The sequence below is a fragment of the Heterocephalus glaber genome, unplaced genomic scaffold, assembly GCF_053883595.1.
Source record: "Heterocephalus glaber isolate CG9 unplaced genomic scaffold, H.glaber_assembly_v1.0 deba00001060, whole genome shotgun sequence".
Lineage (NCBI taxonomy): Eukaryota > Metazoa > Chordata > Mammalia > Rodentia > Bathyergidae > Heterocephalus > Heterocephalus glaber.
Window position 1 is genome coordinate 2978001 of NW_028258185.1, and position 18192 is coordinate 2996192.

The 18192-nt window shown below is 35.8% G+C and overlaps 1 protein-coding gene and 1 long non-coding RNA gene across 2 annotated transcripts in view; one reads left to right on the forward strand and one right to left on the reverse strand.

Moving 5' to 3' along the window:
* Positions 1-18192, reverse strand: part of LOC101714214 (olfactory receptor 7E24-like) — a 237541-nt gene that overhangs the window by 186937 nt on the left and 32412 nt on the right. The gene's annotated exons all lie outside the window — the stretch shown is intronic.
* The window catches only part of LOC147828504 (uncharacterized), a 157292-nt gene that overhangs the window by 108320 nt on the left and 30780 nt on the right, over positions 1-18192 (forward strand). The window lies entirely within an intron of this gene.

The window sequence follows — 18192 nt, forward strand, 5'->3', positions numbered from 1 at the left end:
CAGGTGCAAGGATATTCTCGAATGAGGAAAGACAGATATGTGTACTGAATTATCACATGTCCACACTTTCTGTGATCTTTGTGATCAATGACTACAATTCCTAAATGGATGCACCTGGTGTCACCTACTGCCTCCCTCTGTGATATGTCACGAACCTCCAAAAAGTAATGCACAGTGATGAAAGAAATTCTTCCTGGAGTGACAAAGAAGTGTATGTTTGATTTCTGGAAGGAACAATCTCCCAGCATTCTGCTACCTAAGTGCCTTGTGGTTCTAATCAGACAGCTCCATTCAGGGTTTTCAAACAAAACACCTATGACAAATTACATCAAAATGATATGTTCATTTTTTCTGTAAACTAAAATAATGTGGCACTTCTACCATAGGGAAGACTATGTGGATGAATCAAAGCAATCAATATAGAACACAGAGCCTAACACTTGACACTCAGAAATGGCTCAGTAACTATTCCTGATGTTAAGGAAACTGTCCTCATCCTAAGCCTCCTCCTCATCATCTTCATAATTCTTCTGAAATGCTTTGCAAACAGTTTAAATGTCCATTATCAGCTAACATGCATGCAATGTCGATGGGAAATAAAATCGGTGTGGGAAGAAAGAAAAACTTTGAGAATTTTAGGGCCCTCATCATAAACACATAGATAAATATGACAGTCCTCACAGTTCAAATTTTGAACATGTGTATTCTACCACTTGGCTACCCAAGTTGCATGACTGTCCCCATAATGAGGAACCAGTAGTGCTCATAGTCTTTCGTGCACCCATCTCCCTCAGCACTTACTGGTTTGGGGTATTTCTCTGCAGTGACATGATAAAAGAATGAAGAACCTGTGTGGTGCCCAGTGAAGGCTAAGGATCTGTTTTCAGGACTGATAGGAATGCAGTCTCAGGTAGGATGTTCCTGATGCAGAGACCCAAAGGAGCAATAGTCACAGGTATAGTGTCACCTGGGCTGGAATCATCAAACCAAAAGGCTGGAAGGACAGCTTACTGAAGGAATGGGCTACAGAGTGATTACTTACTAATATATAATCTTGTAGGCTCAATGAACACAGCTTGTAATTGTCTAATTTCAACCAAGTTATAGTAATCTCTAAGTACTTCCTAACATTAACACAAGGAGAAAAGAAAATTAATTTCCAAAAAAGGCCTCTGAGTTCTCTCTTGACTCACTCAGGACAATATTTGTGCCTCCTACACACATTATGTTCCATTCTTTTTTTCACAGATATACCTCCTTTTTATTTCTATTTTTCATTTTGGTAAAATAAACATAATGAAAGTTTGGCACTTTAACCTTGCAGCTAAATGGCATTAATTACATTCACATTGCTGTGAAACTATTACCAACTTTTATCACTAAAATTTCATCTTTCCAAACTGAAGCTGCATATTCATTTATAAAACTCTGCATGCATCCTTCCCCAAAGTGCTGACAACTACTATAAAATATCATGAAAAATTAAAGCCATTACAATAGAAAAATTGTGACCAGAAAGGTAGTATTTATAAATCTACACGGTAAATTTTACCACTTTGTCCAAAGTACATATCAAATGCATTGCATAGGTCCTGAGATTTGACTACAGAGCCTCCACTGGGTGCTTTTAATGTCCCTGTTCCTCAAACTGCACATGAAGGGATTCAGCATAGAAGTAAGCACGGTGTATATCTCTGAAGCCTCCAGGCTGTTTCTAGGAAAATTTGAAACACCTGAACCCAGCCACACTCCAAGGCCTGTTCTGTAATGTAGGCCAGCAACTCTCAGGTGAGACCCACAGGTGGAGAAAGTTTATACTGTGGACGCTCAAGTTACAAACACTCGACATAGGAACAACTTGGGTTAATTAAGTTAATGGAAGATTCATTTGCCTCTTGTTATCTATAGCATGTATCCTGGGTAAATATCTAGATCTCAGTTGTATTGAGTCACATCCAGCCCTCAAGAATCAATTGAGTTCTTAAATCAAGGGTCCACTGTACTTCCCATTGGATGATTGGATTATCAGAATAGAGAAAACAATTTTATAGTAAAAGAAAAAGATCCTTGCAATGAAAAAGAAACATACACTGCACCAATAAGCTATGGTACTGTTTTATTAGCAAGGTAACAGAATAGGAAAGATCAAGGGCTTAAGAAGGGTTACATAAGAATTGAAAATTTCAGCTGCAGACAGGCAGGTCTGTGCACACCCTACAAAGCTCCTGAGTCTCGTGGAAGATGCAGAATTACCCTGCTGCAGACAGGCAGTTCTGTCCATGCCCTACCGAGGTCCTGAGTCACACAGAACATGCCAAATCAGCGTGCTGTAGACAGGTAGGTCTGTGCCTGTCCTACAGAGGTCCTGAGTCATGTGGAAGATGCCAAATCACCCCGCTGCAGACAGACAGGTCTGCCCATGCCCTACCGAGGTCTTGAGTCACACAGAACATGAAAAATCAGCCCACTGCAGACAGGCAGGTCTGCCCAAGCCCTATCCAGGTCCCCAGTCACATGGGATACACTGAATCAGCCCGCTGCAGACAGGCAGGTCTGTGCATGCCCTACCGAGTTCCTGAGTCATACAGAACATGCTGAATCAGCCCGCTGCATACAGGCAGGTCTGCTCATGCCCTACTGAGGTCCCCAGTCACACAGAATACGCCTAATCAGCCCAATGCACACAGGATGGTCTTTGCATGCCCTACCGAGGTCCTGAGTCATGCAGAAGACACAAAATTACCATGCTGCAGACAGGCAGACACCTGGTTCCACACTACAAAGATGCAGAGGACACCAGACCACCAGACCAATTTACACAGTCCTGCTGTTCCCGGCCCGGCCCACAGGTAGGGGCTTCTGAGCCGTTGTCCCATTGCTCCTGGTCCACAGGAAGGGGCTTCCTGGTTGCCATCCCTCCAACTGCTCCCAGCCCAGAGGAAAGGGCTTTTGGGCCAGCTTCTGTCCCACTGCTCCTGGCCCAGAGGAGGGGGCTTCCAGACCACCATCCTTCCTAATGCTCCCAGACCACAGGAAAGGGCTTTTGGGTCACCATCCCTACTGCTGCTCCTGGCCCCTGACCAACCTCACCTAGCTGAGAGGAGGTAATTTCTGCAGGTGCTAACAGCCCCCTGCCCCAGTAGAAATGAGAAAACACGTAAATAAGTCTCAAAACCAGACTTTCAGATCACCTAGAGCAACCCCAAAGGGAAATGAGATGGAACCCTCTGATACTCAAACACCTGGACCCATTGAAGTGGCAACAAAAGGGGATCTGGAAAAAATCAAATCAGAAATAATTTCTCAGATAACAGGAGAAATTGTGTCCCTAGTGCAAGACATGATTAATAAATCTAGAGAGGAGCTCAGGAACATGATGGAATCCCAATATAAGAAACAAATGGAATCCATAAAACAGATGCAAACAGATTTCCAGGACATGACAAACTCCATTGAAAGTCTACACAGCAGAATGAGCCAATGTGAGGACAGAATTTCAGATATAGAAAATAAGATTGCAATTAGTGATCAGGAAAAGAAAAATTGCTTCAAAATTGTAAGGGAACATGAGAGATCAATCCAGCAGCTTCTAGATGATGCAAAGAAGAATAACATAAGACTGATTGGACTCAATGAAGAAAGAGGAGAGAGTGGAGATGACATAAAATATCTCTTCATGGAAATAATGGCAGAAAACCTCCCAAGCAGGGGAAAAGAGCTTGACATACAGAAAAGTGAGGCATATAGGACTCCAAATAGCCTTGATCAAAACAAATCTACACATAGGCATATAATTATTAAGATTCCAGAAACACAACAGAAGAACAAAATTCTCCAAGCAGTCAGAGAAAAGAAACAAATCACATACAAAGGAAAGCCCATCAGAATCACAGTAGACTTCTCAACACAAACCATCAAGGCAAGAAGAGCTTGGAATGACATATTCCAAGCCCTAAAACAAAACAGCCTCCAAGCCAGATTGATGTACTTTGCAAAATTATCTTTCAAAGTTGATGGAGAAACAAGATACTTTCATGACAAGAGCACCTTAGGAACTTCATGAATACCAAACCAGCACTCCACAGAATTTTACACAATATCCTAGGAACAGATATTGAGGATCACAACCACAGGAAGCAAAGCAGAATGAACCCATCTGGCATGACAAGAAATTAAATGTAAAGGGAGAGAACCCAACAAAAAGAAAAAGTCATGGCAATGACAAGTCAAGATGTTTGAGTTATAACCATCAACTTTAATGGTCTCAATTCACCAATCCAAAGAAAGAGACTGGCAGAATGAGTCAAGAAGCAAAATGCAACAATATGCTGCATACAAGAAACACACTTAATTCAAAAGGAAACTCATAGACTGAAAGTGAAAGTTTGGAAAACAATACTCCATGTGACAGGAACCCCCCCAAAAAAGCAGGAGTAGCTATCCTCTTGGCAAATCAAGTAGATTTCAAACCAACACTGATTAAGAGAGACAAAGAAGGGCACTACATCCTTGTAAAGGGAAGAATCGAAGCGGAAGAAATGACAATCTTAATATCTATGCACCAAACACTAGTGCACCCAACTATATAAAACAAATACTAATGGACATGAAAAGTCATATATGCACTAATACAATTGTAGTGGGGGACCTCAACACCCCAATGTCACAAACAGATAGATCAACTAGACTAAAAAGAACTATCGAAATACTAGAACTCAATTGGACTCTTGATCAAATGAACTTAACAGATGTTTACAGAATCTTCCACCCCACAAAATCAGAATACACATTCTTCTCAGCTGCACATGGGTCATTCTCAAAAATAGACCACATACTCACACATAGAACATGTTTAAGTAAGTGCAAAGGAATTAAAGTTATCCCCTGTATATTATCAGACCATACTGTGATGAAATTGGAGATCCAGAGCAAAAGAAACTCAAAAAATTTCATAAACATGTAGAAATTGAACAACACACTTCTGAATAACCAACGAGTCACAGAGGAAATTAAAGAAGAAATCAGACAGTTCCTTCAATTAAATGAAAATGACAATACAACGTATTGGAATCAATGGGACACAATGAAAGCAGTCTTATGAGGGAAATTCATAGCAGCGAATACGCATATTAGAAAAACAGAACGAGCCCAATTAAACAACCTGATGCTGAACCTCAAGCTTCTAGAAAAAGAAGAGCAGGACAACCCCAAAGCTCATACAAGGGAGGAAATTATAAAGATCAGAGGACAAATCAATGCAATGGAGACTAAGAGAATGATACAAAAAAACAATGAACCAAGAATTGGTTCTTCAAAAGAATCAAAAGCATTGACAAACCTTTAGCCAACCTTGTCAGAAAAAGGAAAGAAAAGGCCCAAATCCATGCAATTAGGAATGAAAAAGGTGAAATTACAACAGACCCAGAAGAAATCCAGAGGATCATCAATACCTACTTCCAGAGCCTATATGTCAATAAGATGGACAACACAGAAGAAATGAACAGATTCCTAGATACATATGAATTACCAAAATTGAACAAAGAAGACCTAAAAATTCTGAACAACCCAATATCAACCAATGAAATTGAAAATGTAATTAAAATCTTATCAACTAAGAAAAGCCCTGGCTCTGATGGCTTCACTGCTGAATTCTACAAGACATTTAGAGAGGAACTGCTGTCATTCCTGTTTAAACTCTTCAATGAAACTGAAAGGGAAGGAATACTCCCAAATTCATTCCTGGAAGCAAGCATCACCTTGGTCCCCAAAGCAGAGAAAAAGCCAACTGAAAAAGAGAACTAACTAGAGGCCAATCTCACTAATGAACATAGATGCAAAAATCCTTAATAAGATAATGGCAAACAGAATGCAGAAGATCATCAAGAAGATCATACACCCTGATCAAGTGGGATTCATCCCAGGGATGCAGGGATGGTTCAATATATGAAAATCAATCAATGTGATACTCTATATCAATGGAGCCAAGGACAAAAACCATATGATTATCTCCATAGCCACAGGAAAAGCATTTGACACAATCCAACATGCATTTATGATAAAAACCCTACAAAAAATTGGAATAGATGGTCTCTACCTCAAACTGATAGAAGCCATCTATGAAAAACCAACAGCCAATATCATACTAAATGGTCAAAAACTGAAATCCTTCACACTAAAGTCAGAAACAAGACAAGGATGTCCACTATCACCACTCCTGTTCAATATAGTTCTGGAAACATTAGCCACGGCAATTAGACAAGAAAAAGAAATAAAAGGAATAAATACAGGAAATGAAGAAGTCAAATTGTCACTATTTGCAGATGACATGATACTCTATATAGAAGACCCCAAGAACTCCACCAAATGTCTTCTAGACTTAATAACCAAATTCAGTCAAGTAGCTGTTTACAAAGTCAACACACAAAAATCAAGAGCTTTTCTCTACACCAATGACAGTCTCACTGAGAGAGAAATAGGGCAAATATTTCCCTTCACAATAGCATTCAAATAACTGAAATACCTAGGAATCCTCCTAATGAAAGAAATCAAAGACCTCTTCTGTGAGAACTATGGCACTCTGAAAAGAGAGATTGAAGATGATATCAGAAAATGGACAGACATCCCCTGGTCCTGGGTAGGAAGGATTAGTATAGTGAAAATGGCCATACTGCCAAAACTGCTATATAGATTTAATGCAATTCCAATTGAGATCTCAGCAGCATACTTCACGGACTTTGAGAAAACAATGCAAAAATTCATTTGGAACAAGAAGAGACCCAGAATAGCAAAAGCAATTCTAGGTAACAGAGACATGGCAGGGGGTATCACAATCCCCAACCTACAACTCTACTACAAAGCTACTGTAATCAAACAGCATGGTACTGGCAAAGAAACAGACTTGAGGACCAGTGGAACAGATTAGAAGATGCAGAAATAACGCCAGACACACTCAGCCATCTCATGTTCGATAAAGGGGCCAAACTCCCTCACTGGAGGAATGATGGCCTCTTTAATAAATGGTGCTGGAAAAATTGGGCTTCATCTTGCCAAAGATTAAAACTAGACCTGTATCTCTCACCATGCACTAAACTAAATTCAAAATGGATTAAAGATGTAAATATTAAAATAGAAACTCTGAACCAGTTGGAACAGAGGTTAGGTAGAACCCTTGAAGACATCAGTGTAGGAAAAGATTTTATGAACAAAACCTCAGTTGCCCGTGAACTAGCACAAACAATCAACAAATGGGATCTCTTCTTATTAAAGGGCTTCTGCCCAGCAAGAGAAACCACCATCAGTGTGAAGAGACAACCCAAAATGTGGGAAAAAATCTTCACCTGCTGTTCCTCAGACGAAGGTCTACTATCTCGAATCTATAAAGAACTTAAAAAGATCAGACTTCCCAAATTGAAAGACCTGATCAAAAAATGGGTATCTGAAATGAACAGACATTTCTCAGACAAAGAAGTAGAAATAGCAAATAAATACATGAAAAAATGCTCGACATCACTGCTCTTTCGAGAGATGCAAATGAAAACAATGCTGAGATTCCACTTCACTCCAGAAAGAATGGCTGCTATCATGAAATACACCAATAACAAATGCTAGCAGGGCTGTGGGGAAAGAGGCACCCTGCTCCACTGCTGGTGGTAGTGTAGACTGGTGCAAGGACTGTGGAAATCAGTATGGAGATACCTCAAAGAACTAGGACTGGAAGTCCCATTTGATCCTGCTATTCCACTGCTGGGGATCTTCCCCAAAGAATTAAAAGAATCATACCACAGTGATATAATTGCACTCATGTTCATAGCAGCACAGTTTGTAATAGCTAAAACTTGGAAACAGCCCAAAGGCCCATCGACTGGAGACTAGATCAAGAAAATGTGTTTTCTTTATAAAATGGAGTACTACTCAGCCATCAAAAATGAGAAATTAGAGACATTTATAGCTAAGTGGATGCACATTAAGGCGATACTCTTAAGTGAAATAAATAGGACACAGATGTGTAAATGCCGAATAGTTTCTCTGGTCTGAGAAACTGAAAGTGTAAATAAGGACTAAATGTATAATAGGTAATGTGAAATAGGAAGAAAAGGGGCAAAGTGGAAGGAAGTTGGAGGGTTAGGGGAAAGGATAGAAGGGAATGGGATTAATATGAGAAAGTGGAAAAATAGGAAGAAAATCTTTGTAAATAGGGAGGACTGGAGGGGTTGAAGGGAGAGCTGGGCAAGGGTGAAAAATAAGAACCAAGAGAGGCTATTTAAAGGTGCAGATTTCCAATGATGAATGTCATTATATTGTATACCTAAAATGTACCAATGATTAGAATGAATAATCGATAATGTAAAATGGAAAGTAAATGTCCAAAGTGGTAGCGGTAGTGGGAAGGGCAGAGGAAAGGAAAGAAAGGAAAGGAAAAATGATGAGAAAAGGAAAAAATGGAAATAAAGTCTTTGTAAATAGGGAAGGGGGAAGGGCATGAACAGAGGGCTAGGAATGGGAAAAAAATAAGAACCAAGATGCATTATGTAAAGGTACATTTTGCAATGAGAAATGTCATTTTATTTTATACCTACAATATACCAATAAGAGAATTTAATACAGAAAAAAAAGAATTGAAAATTTCCATATTTTAAAGTTTAAAATCTGTAAAACACTTAAATGCTATAGCAGGGACTTTAAAAAGCTGAACAAAACTAAAAAGCCACAGAGGATGACATTCATAATGAGTGGGTAGTTCAGAGGATGACAAATGGCCACTAACCGGGTTTAGGCAGTCAGAGTCAGAAGCCTACTGTCCATAATCCAAGAAGGATTATCTGAGTGAGCCAGCCCACATAGGAGATTTCTCTGCTGTGAGTTTGGATGGCCATAATTATCTTTGGGACCATGGTGGAGACTGAACTGATGTAAGCCTAGGAGAGGTTAGAGAGGAAGAAGTACATAGGGGTGTGGAGGTGGGAGTCAAAGCTGATTGGCCTGGATGAGGAGATTACCAAGCACCATGACTAGCTGCATGGACAGGAAGAGGGCTGAGAGGATTGGCTGCAGGTCTGGGTGTTTGAGAGTCCAAGGTGATGGAATTCCAAGAACTCTATTGGATGTTGTGCTTGTATATTCCTTTTGAAAGAGAAAAGAAGATGGGAAAATGAAATAAGTAGTTGTCTCCTGCACTCTTTATGAAGCGGAGAGATAAAGACAGATCTGGGGAGAATGAAGCACAGGAATCCTGCGGGTGTAGTTTGGCTTAGTTTCCATTTTATAAGGTTTGGACAGCATTTCCTAGCCTAAGGAGAGGCTCTGTTGAGGGCAGGGCCCTGTGGAAGGCTGAGAAAACTTCTTAGAGTAACACTGGCCTTTGAGGGAAGGGGATAAAGGGGAGAAGCCCGGAACAGAGAGGAAGGCCAAAACCCAAGCCAGAGAGGGACTCAGAACAATTCAGTAAAGGACATGTCCATGACCAAGGCCAGAATACCTGGAAGCTCAATAAACAAAGGCCTCATTGGATTGGCTGGCAGAATTATTTTTTGCCCAGAAAGGTGATATTCGTACTCCTCTAACAAATGTCTTTGTTGTGTTTATATTGATTGTTTTAGCCATGGAGTCATTCTTTTTCAGTATAAAAGCCCTAAACTGGGAGTCCCTTTGTCAACCCCTTCAGATACCCACCCAGGTTTATTTGCCTTGGGGGATTTTTTCAATTTACAATAAGTGATGCTTTCTGCTTTCACTCTAACAATAAAATACTTTTGCTCAGTCCTCTTTAGACTCTCTACTTTCTAATTCTTTCTGGGTTGAGAGAAGAACCCACAGCTTCAGGGTAACTCCAGACTCATATTTCTGTTTGGGGTTTTTTTAATGGAGTTTTAATATGTTCCCCAGACTGGTCTGAGGGATTAGTTAGCTCAAGTGATTCTCCCATCTCTACCTCTAGCACGCTGGGATTTCAAATATGGTCCACCACACACAGCTTTCTGTATATATTTTTCACACAAGGATCCACAAGTGAAATATTTATACTTCAGGTCTATACACCTTTGTAGATACTTCTTAGTTGTGAAAAAAAATTTTCTTGGAATTCTTTCATTATTGGTTTCTGTATTATTTTCTTCTTTCTGTACCTATCTGGCTTACACTAAACAATGTCTAATGATCAAAACATTAGAAATAAGCCCCATTCACATAAAGTACAGCTTACTCTTTGCAGAAGAAAAGGACAAAATAATACTTCCACTTTTACAAAAAAAATTCTAATTAAAGGAAATTAAGAACAAAAGCATCTTTTGGCATTCAGACAATGGTACAGATTCATCTAAAGCGGAAAGTATTTTAAACTCAGGTTGCAATTCTGGAGACTAAATTAAAGTTAAAAATCTATAATTGGGACTCATGATTATATAGCACTTATTATCCTGTGTTTTTATAATTCCTGTGTTTTCCTCTTTTCCTTCTTCAGGGATGTAAGTGATCAGTCAAACATTGTTTATGTTTTTAAAATCATTCAGTACATTACTTCTATTATCATTGGCTTTGGTGGGCTTCAAATTTGAAGAACTGTAGTTAAATTCACTACACATGATTAATGATATCATAGACCAGCAATGTGACATTAGTATGCACTGTACTTGTCAATGATTAGAAAGCAGTGAAATGATAATAAACACTTTAAAATTTTATTTTATTTTATATGATTTCATTTATATCAACCCCATAAATATGTGGTGCAGAATATTATTTTTCTCCTTATTTTAGGAAGGAGAGGGAATAACGTTATTCTATGGTGACATGATGACAGTTCATCCTTCACTATTTTTCTGAATATTATTTCCCCAAATGAATATAAGTGCATAATGTATCACAAATGTACACTAATAAAAACATAGTGCTGCATACAGCACAGATACCTTGAATGAATACCTGATCTATTGTTTGATTTGTAAAATGAATAAATGAATAAAACTTCTGGAGGAAAAAGTATCAAAAAGGATTGTTAACTATCATTTTAACAAAGCTTTAATTTTGAAGAAAATTTAAAAACCTTAGAGAGTTTTTCTGAACACTACTGAATATAGTGCTAAATATATAACTATATAGTATAAAATATACTGTTAAATCAAAGGTAGTATTAACTTGGGGGTGAGGGAAACCCTTATATTTAGAGTTAAGAACTTTATCACCAAAGAACCTCCAAAACCCAGGATTCAGTGCCAACTTTTATGTGATATCTTAGTAAATCTCCACACCAAGCTTCTGAATACATGTGGCAGTTAAAATTTTAAACTTGAGGAAGTACTATGTTTTGCTTAACAGTTACAGCACTCTAAACTCTCAGTAATTTTATTCAAAGTCTCTGCTGTCTAAATTTTCACCAAGTCACATCATTCTTTTTCTTTTTTTTGATAATAGCCATTCTAACAGGTATAACATTATATTTTATTATGATTTTTATTTACTAGATTAATGCATTACATTGATGATTAGTGAACTTGAACATTTTTTCCACATAACTTTTGTCCATTTGTGTATCTTCTAAGAAATGCTATTCAGGTATTTTTCTTGTTTATAATCTTGTTATGTGTATTCTGTTTTCTCAGTTTTTTATAAATTGATAATTTACCTCTTTTCTTGTATATGATTTAAAAATATGTTCTCCATTCTGTAGTTTTCTCCTTGTTCTGAACATTTTTTCATTCACAGTATGAATGACTTTTCATAATTTATATTATTGTATGTTAATATCACACAATGATGGGATTTATTTGATGATGTTTGTACATACATTTCACATATGTTTTCATACAGACTCATCTCTCTTTTCTCTTTTATTATGTATGAGTTTATATTTATATGCAAACAAACATTTTGTTGAGGTTTTCTCCTTTTTTCTTCCAGTAGGCTTTTATATTTATGATTGATAAGCAACTTTTTAGTGCATTTACAGTTGCTTTTTGTGTATGGTGTGATTCTAACTTCATTCTACTGCAAATATCTACCATTTACTATGTCATCTACAGATGATTTTATCTTTTTTTCACTGTGTTTTCCTGATATCTTTTTAAAAATTAAGTTTACTATGAATTTGTAAATTTATTTCTTATCTCTCCATTACTTCACTGCTCTTGCCTATGCTTTCATGCTTGTAACATGTTGTATCATGTTCATGGTATCTTTTCATGCATTAAATTTTTTAATTTTGATGAAATTAAATGTCTATTTTTTCTGCTGTTGCTTATGCTTTCTGTGATATATCTACCAATTAGTGTCATTATTCCATTCATAGTAATGAAGATATTCTTCTGTTCTTATCTGTAAGTTTTATGGTTTTAGCTATTAATCTTTAAGCCTTTGGTTTGTTGTTTGGTAGATTCTGGTTATGGTTTTAGCTAGAGGTTAAATTTCTTGCATTTATATTAAACATTTCCTTGGAAGAAGGTCTTTTTTAAATTTATATTTAAAATTTCAATGAACATATGCATCTGTTGGTGTGATATGATGTAATATTTCAAAATGTATATAATGGGTGCTGATCAGATCAGGGTAATTGACATAGCTATCAAGTCACACCTATCATATTTTATTTTAAGAACATTCAGCTTTCTCTCTCATAGCTACTTTGAAATGTACAATTATTTTAATCCAAGTTACCACACTGTCCTATTGTTAGGACAAAGTATCCAAAGTCTGCAATTTAAATTAGAAGAGGTTTTTGTTTTTGTTTTTGCTCATGTTTTTAGTCCATTGCCAGCTGGCTCCAAGACAGAAACCACATAGCTGTGGCAGAGGAAAATGTGCTCAACCCATGACAGCCAGGAAGCAGACAAAGAAAGGAAGAGCCAGTGAGGGAATATTGTATAGACTTCTAGGTCATATCCCCAGTGACCATCTCTTCTGATCATGGTCCACCTTCTAACAGCATGTTTAGCTCTGAATGTATCAGTGCATTCATCTACTGCTCACTATAGGGCTTCCATCATCTAATCACCTTTCAAAAGCCCCACCTGTAAACATCTGAGCCTCTTTGGGAACACTCTAGATCTAAACCTTAACAATCCACCCCTGGCCCCCGAAGTACTCACGTCTGTCTCATGATGAAAAGTGTATTTAGTCCATCTCCAAGAGTCACCCAGCTTTGATAGTTCTAATATTGATGAAAAGGCCAAGTCTAAATTTTCTCTGAGACACAAGGCAAACTGTTATCTATGAGTGATTGGAAAAATGAAAAAGAGAGTTAAACATTTCCAAAATACAAGGGGATGTTTAAACATTTCCATTACAAAAGTGAAAAATAAGTGGATAGAAAGGAATGGGATTAGAGCAAGACTGAAACCCACAGGACAAGCATGAAATATGTAGCATTATGTCCAGACCCCAGGGGAAGTTTTGGTGAGATGTGAGCACCAAAGATATTTTATGAAAGTAGAAAATAAAAGTGTATGTCCTCCTTTCTTCAGAGGACTTGACAGTATGCTACATTCTCAAAATCAAGTTTCAGGGAAAATAATATACAATGCCAATATTTTTAAACTGGCACTTAAAAATATAAATATTTGTAGGTTAACATTTAATAATTAGATATGTATATAGGCTGTGTAATGTTGAAATCAGGGTGAGGTTATCTGTGTTCACAAATATTATAATTAATTTGTGGTAAAAACACTCAAGAGCTTTTCTTTGATTCATTTTTATTATTTATTCTTTTTATTATTTAATATAGTCCTTTTATATTTGCAAATTAACCATGTAATCAAAGCTCTAGGATTGAAAATGTACAATGAAAAAAATGGAAAATGGAACAAGCATCAATTGCAGAACTGATTTAACAGATGGTGAGGTGAAGGAAAGATTAAATGGAGACACACAGTCTGAGGAGAAATAAAAGTGAATAGAATGAATAAAACTGATGGAAACTTATGAGCTTTAAAGGATATTTTCAAAGACAAATTGTTCAAGTTAGTGAAGTGAAAGATGGGGTACATAAACAAAGGAGAAGTAAGATTATTTCAATAAATATTAACTGAAAATTTTACAAATGTAGACAATGTTTAAAAGGACAATTTTATTCTAACAGGGACTTATATCAAAAACTAATATTTTTAAAAATAACTACCCCAAAGTTATACTTTCAGGAATTAGAAAAATAAAAGTGACCTGACCCCCAAATTAATAGAATAAAGAAATAATAATGATAAGAGCAGATATAAATGCTATAAAATGAATTAGAAATTAAGAAAAAAAAGAGACCAAAACAATGAAGCAAAGAGGTCATTTTGGAAAAGATAAACACAATGAACAACCCATTATCTAGAGCAAAAAAGAACAATGTTAGAAGACTCAAATTAAGAAAATCTAAATGTAAAATTTACCACTGATACCACAAAAGTAACAAGAATTGTAAGGTACTTTTTCTGAGTTATGTACCAACAATTGTATAAAATTGAAGATACAAGTAAAGTTCAGGACATATGAATTGTGCAGAAATAGAAACTGAGGAGAATAGTAACATGTAAAGATGCACTTAATTTAATAAGTCTGCCAATAAAAAAAAAGAAACAGGAACTCATGGTTTCATTGTTGAATTTTACTAATCATATAAGAAAAAACTAATGCTAAGTCATTATAGCTACTGAAGAAACATGAACTATAAGGAGTAATTTCGAATGGAATTTATGTGTCTAGAATTTCCCTAAGAACAAGACAGAACAACAACTCAAAACAAATTACAAGCCACTATCCCTCATGTACATAGATGCAAAAATCCTCCACATGATACTAGCAAACTAATTTCTATAGTGTATAAAAAGATCATTGAGCATGATCCAGTCAAAGCTATCCCAAGAATGAAAGGGTGTTTCACAATGAAAATCTACAAACATAATGTATCACATAAACAAAATGAAAGGCAAAAACATGTTATCAGTCAAAGCAGAAAAATATTGGGCAATATTTAGCATTCTTTATGATAAAAATTTTCCAAAACTTAAAAATGGAAGAAATGTGTCCCACAATTCATAAGAGCTAAATCTTAGAAGTGGCCTTTATGCCAATCAACAGATACGTGCATGAAGAAAATGTCTTATTTATATACAATGGAGTACTACTCAGCCATGAAGAAAGATAAACATGAGTCATTTGTAGGAAAATGGATGCACGTTATATCATAATGTTAAGTGAAATAAATCAGACACACAAACTTAAATATCAAATAGTTTCTCTTAAATTAGAAACTCAAAATATAAATAAAGAGCAAAATAAAAGAAAAATAGTAATTAATGCTAAGATAGATCTTTTGCAAATGAGAAGAAAACCAAGAGATGTGGACAGGTGGCAAGGAGGGAAGGGCAAGGGGATGAAAATCTAATTGAGGTGTGTTATATATGTGTACTAACTCCCCATGAGGAAGATAATCAGTATATACTGACAACCTACACTAATAAAATTTTAAAGTTTAAAAACTAAATAAAAAATAACACCTGAAGAAATATATCCCAACACAAGCAATCTAAGGACTGATCTATAATCTATCCATAAATAATAACAGATTGTACTTGGTTGGAAGAAATCAACAGTGTTCCACCTAATATCTGGAACAAGTTATGCATGCCCACACTTACCACCAGCAACCAATATCATACTAGAAATCCTAGGCAGAGATTTATGAATAGAAAAAAATAGCATCCATATGAATTGGAAAGACTGAAGCTAAACTGTACTATGTAGAGGACATGTTCTTTTATGTAGAAAATACAAAGGAGTCACCTAAAACTGTTAACAATAATGAATAAAGTTACTATATATAAAAACCAAGATTCCCACATCAATATGTGTCTACACACCAACCATGTGCAAGGAACTGAAATCAAGAAAACAATTCCACTTATAAAAGTTATAAAAATAAAATACTTTGAAATAATTTAAACAAGTAGGCAAAAACTACATACTTTGAAGGCTACAAATCATTAATGAAAGCAGTTGAAGAAGGAACCAAAAATGTAGAAGGATATTACACATTTGTAGATTAGAAGAATTAATATTGGGAAAGTGTGGCTATCACCTACGTTGAACAATAGATTTTATTCTATTCTATTGTTGAACAATATATTTTATTTAGTCTCCATCAAAATATTAATGATAAACTCCACAGAAAATTTAAAAAATACTAAAATTTTATGAATGTACAAAAGCTTCAAAGCAGTCTTAAGAAATAAAGAAAGCAAGAAGCATCATACTATCTGATTTTAAAATATATCACAAAAGAATGGGGCTTTAGCTCAGTGGTAGATCATTTGCCTACCTTAAATAGGGCCATAGTATTATATACTTATTTAAAAAAGAAACTAAAAAGAAGGTTACAAAAAGTATGAGGACATGAGGAAAAATGAATACTTCTACATTGTTGGGAGAAATGTAGTCTTGTACGACCACTGTGGAAGTCAGTATGTAGACTCCTTAAACAACTAAAAATGGAAAATCCATTTGACCTAGCCATATTGCTCCTGAGCATATTCTCCAAAGAGTTACAAACATCGTAGTAATGTCATACATGCAAACACGTATGTAAAGCAGCATAATTAACAATAGCTAAACTGGAAACAGTTTAGATGCCCATCAACAGATTAATAGGTAAAGAAATTAATCAGCTATAAAAAGAAGAAATCATATCATTTGAGGAAAATGCATGAGAAACTTGAGACCATAATGTTAACTGAAATGTGTCCTGCAGAAAATTAAGTACCATATGGTGTCTCTTATATGAGAAACTTAAAATAGAAATAAAAAAGAGTAGAATGAAGAGGAAATGATAGAAAATCAGAAGGTAGGATTTTTGGAGATGAGGAAGGGTGTCTAGAAGACAATAAGAGGCAGAAACATGTTGAGGGTTGTAAAAGAATTGAAAATGATCAAGATATGTTATGTATTTTTACTAATTCTCCAATATAAATGTAACTATTACATCTTATAAACACACAATAATAAAGATTTTAAATAAATAGAAGAAATACAAAACATTACCATTGAAAAGAGTTTACTGTGCAACATAATTGTTTACTTGAGAAAGTTTTTGGCTGTCTATTAAATATAAAAACAGCTCACATTGGCTACTTACAAAAACAATTGCAATCTTGGAGTAACATTGAAGAAGCAAAAGTTCAATTTGTGTACTATTCAATGTTGGCAGTAATCCTCAGACAACACCAGAGTCATACATTAACTGGAGACAAGAAACCCACTGACTCAGTTGGATACCTGAACACAGCTCTACATTGAAAAGTAACATTATTTATTAAGCATATTTTGAAATATTTCATTTACAGAGAGTTGGCAATACACCTTTTGTTCCCCATGTTATGATTCATTTCTCAGTGTTCCAGAAATGCAAACAAATCTAGTTAATATAATGGAAAAGTTTGAATGTGCACAATTGTTTAGACAGTAACTTCAGGACAAAGGCACAGAGGGAACAGTATGGTCACAGAGATGTTAATGGGAAGGAAACTTTTAAAACACAGCAGGTCCATGGGTATGAAAGCAATGAATTATACTAAATTTTCAATGTGATCAAATATAGTGGCTATGAGTGAAAGTGCACAACAACAGAGCCAGGAAGAACACAGAGCAGTGATATCCAGTGACCCCACACAACATTAAAAAGTATCTATGGAAAGGAGATATTGAAACAGGAAAATAATAATGTAAAAACCAGATAGAATAATAACAAGCTACATGATGTTGAGAAACAATGCATTTACTTATGACATTTGAATCCAACCAACTCATCCACTACAATAAATTCATTTCTCACTTGCTTTTTTGAATTTGGTCCCTTTAGGGACCAGCATCCTAATGCACTCTGAAATTTAAAAATCTCTCATAGTTAGAGTCATATAAATCAGAATCTCTGGTGATAATAACCAGCATCTATACTTTTAGTCTTCCTGGGTGATTCCAATCAAAACCAAAATTAGGTAAAAGTGATATGGCTTATGGATATAACCAGCCCAAATAGATATCATCAATGCAATTTTTAAATAAAATAAACATGAACTTTGAAAACAGATGCAAATTTTAAATATATAGAACTTTGAACATTTTACCTAGAAGCCAATGTCATTTCTCAGAAACTATAGAAGCTGCCTGTTTATAATGTTTTATTCATGATATTTACGATTAAAAGCAGATTCAAGAATATTTGTG